Raw genomic sequence first — 8,499 nt, forward strand, 5'->3', positions numbered from 1 at the left:
TCTAATCCTTTTGGTTTAGGTTGTTTCCTAATGGCAGGTCAAGCAATAAAACAAATACATACATTCTTACAAATTGTGTCAACTGTGGTTATTGATGGTTTGTTTGAGGTGTGTCTCGTTCTCTCTGTGTGTATGTCCATTCTGAAGTCCTTCATCACCAGAACTCTGCACAATAGTCACTACAGAGGAACCCACTGGACACTTACATTTACATTTAAGTCATTTAGCCACTTGTTGTATGTCCCAAATTGCCACTTAATCCCTATGTGTGCACTACTTTTGACCAGAACCCATTGGGCCCGTAGTGTACTACATAGGGAATATGGTGTGATTTGGGAAGAACACATTGTCATTTACAGAGTTCAACTGCTGTCGGGGGAAAAAAAAAACTTTCCCTTTAAACACGTTCGGTCTTTTCCGGGAGGTTCCGCCGGGATTCGACACTGCCTCCCTCCGCTACTGCAGCCTGGTCGCGAGGAGCTGTACCAATTCACTTATTATTAGCGATATATCAGAAATGATAAACAATTTGCCATTTTAAAACCAGGGAATAGTCCGTCGTTGGATACCACCACCCTCTGCAAAATGCAGGCCATCAAATGCGTCGTGGTGGGCGATGGGTAAGACCTTTTGTGTGTGTTTAGGCTGAAAATGTGTCCTTTTTCGAGTCTGTGAGGGCAATTGTTGCAGTAAAGGGCTGGGGCTATAGCGGGTTGAATGGGTCGGCGCTCACTTCTCTAGAATCCGCTCTCTCATCAGTGCGTGAGCGTAAAATGAATGTTGAGCAATTACATTTTTTATTTTGTTAGCCTCCTTTGTGATTTCATGTTATCAATGTATTCGCCAAATTTTCCGCCAGGTTTTGCACAATACATTATAAGTTCGGGTGTGAAATATTATGCCTGAAATTGAACTAAAGCTATTTGAACGTTTCATTGAAATATAAAAAATTAGAAACTAACTAAAGCTTCTCGGATTAACAACATTTGGAAACCCATATTTTTCGGGGGGGTTGAGCATAATTGTGAAATATACATTAATATGTGCATAGTTGCAGAAATGTCGCTGGGAGGGCTTGGCTGAGACTCATTAAATGATGTAATGCTTTCACACCTACACAGCCAGCTCCTACGGAGGCACGGGCTACGGATGGGCATGGGCACCTATGCAAAATGCCGTGTTTATATAGCCTTTCTACCATAGACATCTTTGAAAGACAGGTTTATTTGACTTCTGCTACATTGTGATGCGGTGCGGATGCGGCGTAGATTTTGGGTAGTGTGTGGAGGTAGGGTGCACTGGACTGCATAGCATAGCTAAACAGGGGTGTGGGAGGGAGGCTGTCTAGGATTTTTTTTTAGGGGATGGGCAACACACACACATGCGCAATATTGTACAACTAACCTTGTGGGGACATGTAATACAGTCAAATCAAATCAAATGTATTTATATAGCCCTTCGTACATCAGCTGATATCTCAAAGTGCTGTACAGAAACCCAGCCTAAAACCCCAAACAGCAAACAATGCAGGTGTAAAAGCACGGTGGCTAGGAAAAACTCCCTAGAAAGGCCAAAACCTAGGAAGAAACCTAGAGAGGAACCGGGCTATGTGGGGTGGCCAGTCCTCTTCTGGCTGTGCCGGGTAGAGATTATAACAGAACATGACCAAGATGTTCAAATGTTCATAAATGACCAGCATGGTCAAATAATAATAAGGCAGAACAGTTGAAACTGGAGCAGCAGCACAGTCAGGTGGACTGGGGACAGCAAGGAGCCATCATGTCAGGTAGTCCTGGGGCACGGTCCTAGGGCTCAGGTCCTCCGAGAGAGAGAAAGTCCCATTCAAAGTCCTAGTTTCCCTAACCCTAAAACTAACCCTAGTCTGGGTCCAAAAGCCTTCTTAACAGCTTCTACCCCCCAAGCCATAAGACTCCTGAGCAGCTAATCAAAGGGCAACCCAGACCCTCTTTAACACTGCTGCTACTCTCTGTTTATTATCTATGCATAGTCACTTTAACTCTACCTACATGTACATATTACCTCCACTAACCGGTGCCCCCGCACATTGACTCTGTACCAGAACCCCTGTATATAGCCTCCACATTGACTCTGTACCGGTACCCCCTGTATATAGCCTCCACATTGACTCTGTACCAGTACACCCTGTATATAGCCTCCACATTGAGTCTGTACCAGAACCCCCTGTATATAGCCTCCACATTGACTCTGTACCGGTACCCCCTGTATATAGCCTCCACATTGACTCTGTACCAGTACCCCCTGTATATAGCCTCCACATTGACTCTGTACCAGTACCCCCTGTATATAGCCTCCATATTGACTCTGTACCAGTACCCCTGTATATAGCCTCCACATTGACTCTGTACCAGTACACCCTGTATATAGCCTCCACATTGAGTCTGTACCAGAACCCCCTGTATATAGCCTCCACATTGACTCTGTACCGGTACCCCCTGTATATAGCCTCCACATTGACTCTGTACCAGTACCCCCTGTATATAGCCTCCACATTGACTCTGTACCAGTACCCCCTGTATATAGCCTCCATATTGACTCTGTGCCAGTACCCCCTGTATATAGCCTCCACATTGACTCTGTACCGGTACCCCCCTGTATATAGCCTCCACATTGACTCTGTACCGGTACCCCTGTATATAGACTCCACATTGACTCTGTACCAGTACCCTCTGTATATAGCCTCCACATTGACTCTGTACCGGAACCCCCTGTATATAGCCTCCACATTGACTCTGTACCAGAACCCCTGTATATAGCCTCCACATTGACTCTGTACCGGTACCCCCTGTATATAGCCTCCACATTGACTCTGTACCAGTACCACCCTGTATATAGCCTCCATATTGACTCTGTACCGGTACCCCCTGTATATAGACTCCACATTGACTCTGTACCGGTACCCCCTGTATATAGCCTCCATATTGACTCTGTACCAGTACCCCCTGTATATAGCCTCCACATTGACTCTGTACCAGTACCCCCTGTATATAGCCTCCATATTGACTCTGTACCAGTACCCCCTGTATATAGCCTCCACATTGACTCTGTACCGGTACCCCCTGTATATAGCCTCCACATTGACTCTGTACCGGTACCCCCTGTATATAGACTCCACATTGACTCTGTACCAGTACCCTCTGTATATAGCCTCCACATTGACTCTGTACCGGAACCCCCTGTATATAGCCTCCACATTGACTCTGTACCGGTACCACCTGTATATAGCCTCCACATTGACTCTGTACCGTAACACCCTGTATATAGCCTCCACATTGACTCCGTACCGTAACACCCTGTATATAGCCTCCACATTGACTCTGTACCGTAACACCCTGTATATAGCCTCCACATTGACTCTGTACCGTAACACCCTGTATATAGCCTCCACATTGACTCTGTACCGGAACACCCTGTATATAGCTTCCACATTGACTCTGTACCGGTACCCCCTGTATATAGCCTCCACATTGACTCTGTACCGTAACACCCTGTATATAGCCTCCACATTGACTCTGTACCGTAACACCCTGTATATAGCCTCCACATTGACTCTGTACCGTAACACCCTGTATATAGCCTCCACATTGACTCTGTACCGTAACACCCTGTATATAGCCTCCAAATTGACTCTGTACCGTAACACCCTGTATATAGCCTCCAAATTGACTCTGTACCGTAACACCCTGTATATAGCCTCCACATTGACTCTGTACCGTAACACCCTGTATATAGCCTCCAAATTGACTCTGTACCGTAACACCCTGTATATAGCCTCCACATTGACTCTGTACCGTAACACCCTGTATATAGCCTCCACATTGACTCTGTACCGTAACACCCTGTATATAGCCTCCACATTGACTCTGTACCGTAACACCCTGTATATAGTCACACTTCTTATTTTGCTGCTGCTGTTTAATTATTTGTTACTTTTATTTTCAATTTTTTACTTATCTATTTTTTATTTAACACTTATTTTTATCATCTTAACTTCTTAAAGCATTGTTGGTTAAGGGCTTGTAAAGTAAGCATTTCACTGTAAGGTCTACTACACCTGTTGTATTCAGCATTTCACTGTAAGGTCTACTACACCTGTTGTATTCAGCATTTCACTGTAAGGTCTACTACACCTGTTGTATTCAGCATTTCACTGTAAGGTCTACTACACCTGTTGTATTCAGCATTTCACTGTAAGGTCTACTACACCTGTTGTATTCAGCATTTCACTGTAAGGTCTACTACATCTGTTGTATTCAGCATTTCACTGTAAGGTCTACTACACCTGTTGTATTCAGCATTTCACTGTAAGGTCTACTACACCTGTTGTATTCAGCATTTCACTGTAAGGTCTACTACACCTGTTGTATTCAGCATTTCACTGTAAGGTCTACTACACCTGTTGTATTCAGCATTTCACTTAACCTAATTCTAACCCTAAACCTAATTCTAACCCCTAACCTAATTCCAACCCTAACCTAATTCCAACCCCTAACCTAATTCTAACCCCTAACCTAATTCTAACCCTAAACCTAATTCTAACCCTTAACCTAATTCTAACCCCTAACCTAATTCTAACCTAACCTAATTCAACCCCTAACCTAATTCTAACCCCTAACCTAATTAGAACCCTTAACCTAATTCTAACCCTTAACCTAATTCTAACCCTTAACCTAATTCTAACCCTAAACCTAATTCTAACCCTTAACCTAATTCCAACCCCTAACCTAATTCCAACCCCTAACCTAATTCTAACCCTAACCTAATTCGAACCCTTAACCTAATTCTAACCCTTAACCTAATTCTAACCCTTAACCTAATTCTAACCCTAAACCTAATTCTAACCCTTAACCTAATTCTAACCCCTAACCTAATTCTAACCCTAACCTAATTCCAACCCCTAACCTAATTCGAACCCTTAACCTAATTCTAACCCTTAACCTAATTGAACCCTTAACCTAATTCTAACCCTTAACCTAATTGAACCCCTTAACCTAATTCTAACCCTTAACCTAATTCTAACCCTTAACCTAATTCTAACCCTTAACCTAATTCTAACCCTTAACCTAATTCTAACCCTTAACCTAATTCTAACCCTTAACCTAATTCTAACCCTTAACCTAATTCTAACCCTTAACCTAATTCTAACCCTCTACCCTTAACCCTAATTCTAACCCTAAACCTAATTCTAACCCTTAACCTAATTCTAACCCTTAACCTAATTCTAACCCTTAACCTAATTCCAACCCTTAACCTAATTCTAACCCTTAACCTAATTCTAACCCTTAACCTAATTCTAACCCTTAACCTAATTCTAACCCTTAACCTAATTCTAACCCTTAACCTAATTCTAACCCTTAACCTAATTCTAACCCTTAACCTAATTCTAACCCTTAACCTAATTCTAACCCTAAACCTAATTCTAACCCTTAACCTAATTCTAACCCTTAACCTAATTCTAACCCTCTACCCTTAACCTAATTCTAACCCTAAACCTAATTCTGACCCTTAACCTAATTCTAACCCTTAACCTAATTCTGACCCTTAACCTAATTCTAACCCTTAACCTAATTCTAACCCTAAACCTAATTCTAACCCTTAACCTAATTCTAACCCTCTACCCTTAACCCTAATTCTAACCCTAAACCTAATTCTGACCCTTAACCTAATTCTAACCCTTAACCTAATTCTAACCCTTAACCTAATTCTAACCCTTAACCTAATTCTAACCCTTAACCTAATTCTAACCCTAACCTAATTCTAACCCTTAACCTATTCTAACCCTTAACCTAATTCTAACCCTTAACCTAATTCTAACCCTTAACCTAATTCTAACCCTTAACCTAATTCTAACCCTTAACCTAATTCTAACCCTTAACCTAATCCTAACCCTTAACCTAATTCTAACCCTAAACCTAATTCTAACCCTTAACCTAATTCTAACCCTCTACCCTTAACCCTAATTCTAACCCTTAACCTAATTCCAACCCTTAACCTAATTCTAACCCTTAACCTAATTCTGACCCTTAACCTAATTCTAACCCTAAACCCCTAGAAACAGCATTTGACCTTGTGGGGACCAACAAAATGTCCCCAGTTGGTCAAAGTTTTGTTCGTTTACTGTTCTCATAGGGACTTCAAGTATGGTCTAACATGTCCACACACACACACACAGGAAATGATGTGGAGTCTTCAGATAGCAGGTCCACCTCTCTGATATTCTATTTTTATTTAACCAGGCAAGTCAGTTAAGAACAAATTCTTATTTACATTGACGGCCTACCAAAAGGCAAAAGGCCCCTGCGTGGACGGGGGCTGGGATTAAAATTAAAATATAGGACCAAACACACATCACGACGAGAGACAACACAACAGTCCATAAAGAGAGACCTAAGACAACAACATAGCAAGGCAGCTGTGGTCTGCCAATGTGCCCCCCCCAGCCAAAAGTCTATGTAGGACAGTGTCTGTGTTCACACACACACACACACACACACACACACACACACACACACACACACACACACACACACACACACACACACACACACACACACACACACACACACACACACACACACACACACACACACACACACACTGTCAAACAACCATACACAGCCTTTAGCCTTTATTTATTGATTTGATTATTCTCTCTCTCTCTCTCTCCCTCTATTTCTCTCTCTCTCTCTCTCTCTCTCTATAACCCCTCTCTCTATATATATTTCTCTCTCTCTCTCAATTCATGTTTGAGAGAGAGAGAAATAGAGGGAAGAGAGAAAATAGAGAGGAGAGAGAGAGAGAGAGAGAGAGAGAGAGAGAGAGAGAGGGCGGCAGGGCAGCCTAGTGGTTAGGCGTTGGACTAGTAACCGGAAGGTTGCAAGTTCAAACCCCAAGCTGACAAGGTACAAATCTGTCGTTCTGCCCCTGAACAAGGCAGTTAACCCACTGTTCCTATGCCGTCATTGAAAATAAGAATTTGTTCTTAACTGACTTGCCTAGTTAAATAAAGGTAAAATAAATAAAAAATGTTTCAATTTAAGGGCTTTTATTGGTATGGGAAACACATTGCCAAAGCAAGTGAAATAGATCATAAAGAAAATGTGTCATTGTTTGTCTCTCAGAGCGGTGGGGAAGACATGTCTTCTCATCAGCTACACCACCAATGCCTTCCCTGGAGAATACATCCCCACAGTGTGAGTATCATAGCATGAAGCTGCACTGCAATGATGGTGTGTGTGTGTGTACTACTGTAACAACAGCATATGAATGTCTCTGTTTAAGGGTTCCCCTCTCATCCCTCATCCCTGTTTGTGTGTGTGGTGTATGCGCATGCCTGTTTGTGTGTGTGCGCAAGCCTGGTTATGTGTGTGTACTTCTCTGAACAACATCCTGTCCTCTCAGGTTTGACAACTACTCTGCCAATGTGATGGTAGATGGAAACCAGTGAATCTGGGACTGTGGGATACTGCAGGACAGGAGGACTACGACAGGCTCAGACCACTGTCCTATCCACAGACGGTAACTCACTCACTCACTCACTCACTCACTCACTCACTCACTCACTCACTCACTCACTCACTCACTCACTCACTCACTCACTCACTCTCACTCACTCACTCACTCACTCACTCACCCCCATCTCTCATTCATTATCACTCCTACACATTCCACATCCTCCATTTTGTGTCTTCCTGGTTCTGCTTAACTCATTCTCCACAGTTTCCTGTTATTCCACTGTTTTTCTCATTATCTCGCCAGTGGCGCTCAGTCAGAAACACAGCTCCCTGCCTGCCTGGCTGCTGCTTCAGAGAAATTATTAGGGGGCTATTTTAGCGTTTCGCCCATCCCAGCCAGAGAGGAGAGTAGTCATATTCTCACACAAATTATCAAGGAACTTGCCAGGTACCATCCTAAATCCGTAACCATGGGCACCCTCATAGATATCATCCTGACCAACTTGCCCTCTAAATACCTCTGCTGTCTTCAACCAGGATCTCAGCGATCACTGTCTCATTGCCTGCGTCCGTAATTGGTCCACGGTCAAACAACCATCCTCATCACTGTCAAATGCTCCCTAAAACACTTCAGCGAGCCAGGCCTTTCCTAATCGGCCTGGCCCGGGTATCCTGGAAGGATATTTACCTCATTCCGTCAGTAGAGGATGCCTGTTTGCTCTTTAAAAAGGTCTTTTCCTCACCATCTTAAATAAATACCCACGTTCAGAAAATGTAGAACTAAGAAAAGATATAGCCTGTGGTTCACCCCAGACTTGACTGCCCTCGACCAGCACAAAAACATCCTGTGGCATACTGCATTAGCATCGAATAGCCCCCGTGATATGCAACTTTTCAGGAAGTCAGGAACCAATATGCACAGTCAGTTGGGAAAAGCTAAGGCCTGCTTTTTTCAACATAAATTTGCATCCTGTAGCACTAATTCCCAAAAGTTTTGAGACACTGT

The 8,499-nt window shown here is 43.0% G+C and overlaps 1 long non-coding RNA gene across 1 annotated transcript; it reads left to right on the plus strand.

Annotated features, from left to right (window-relative positions):
• The first annotated feature begins 441 nt into the window (after positions 1 to 441).
• Positions 442 to 7,475, plus strand: LOC124023894. The gene is made up of 3 exons (XR_006836803.1): positions 442 to 620; positions 7,161 to 7,232; positions 7,441 to 7,475. It is a non-coding gene; the product is annotated as an uncharacterized LOC124023894 (long non-coding RNA).
• Positions 7,476 to 8,499: the final 1,024 nt, after the last annotated feature.

Source organism: Oncorhynchus gorbuscha, unplaced genomic scaffold, assembly GCF_021184085.1.
Source record: "Oncorhynchus gorbuscha isolate QuinsamMale2020 ecotype Even-year unplaced genomic scaffold, OgorEven_v1.0 Un_scaffold_1714, whole genome shotgun sequence".
Lineage (NCBI taxonomy): Eukaryota > Metazoa > Chordata > Actinopteri > Salmoniformes > Salmonidae > Oncorhynchus > Oncorhynchus gorbuscha.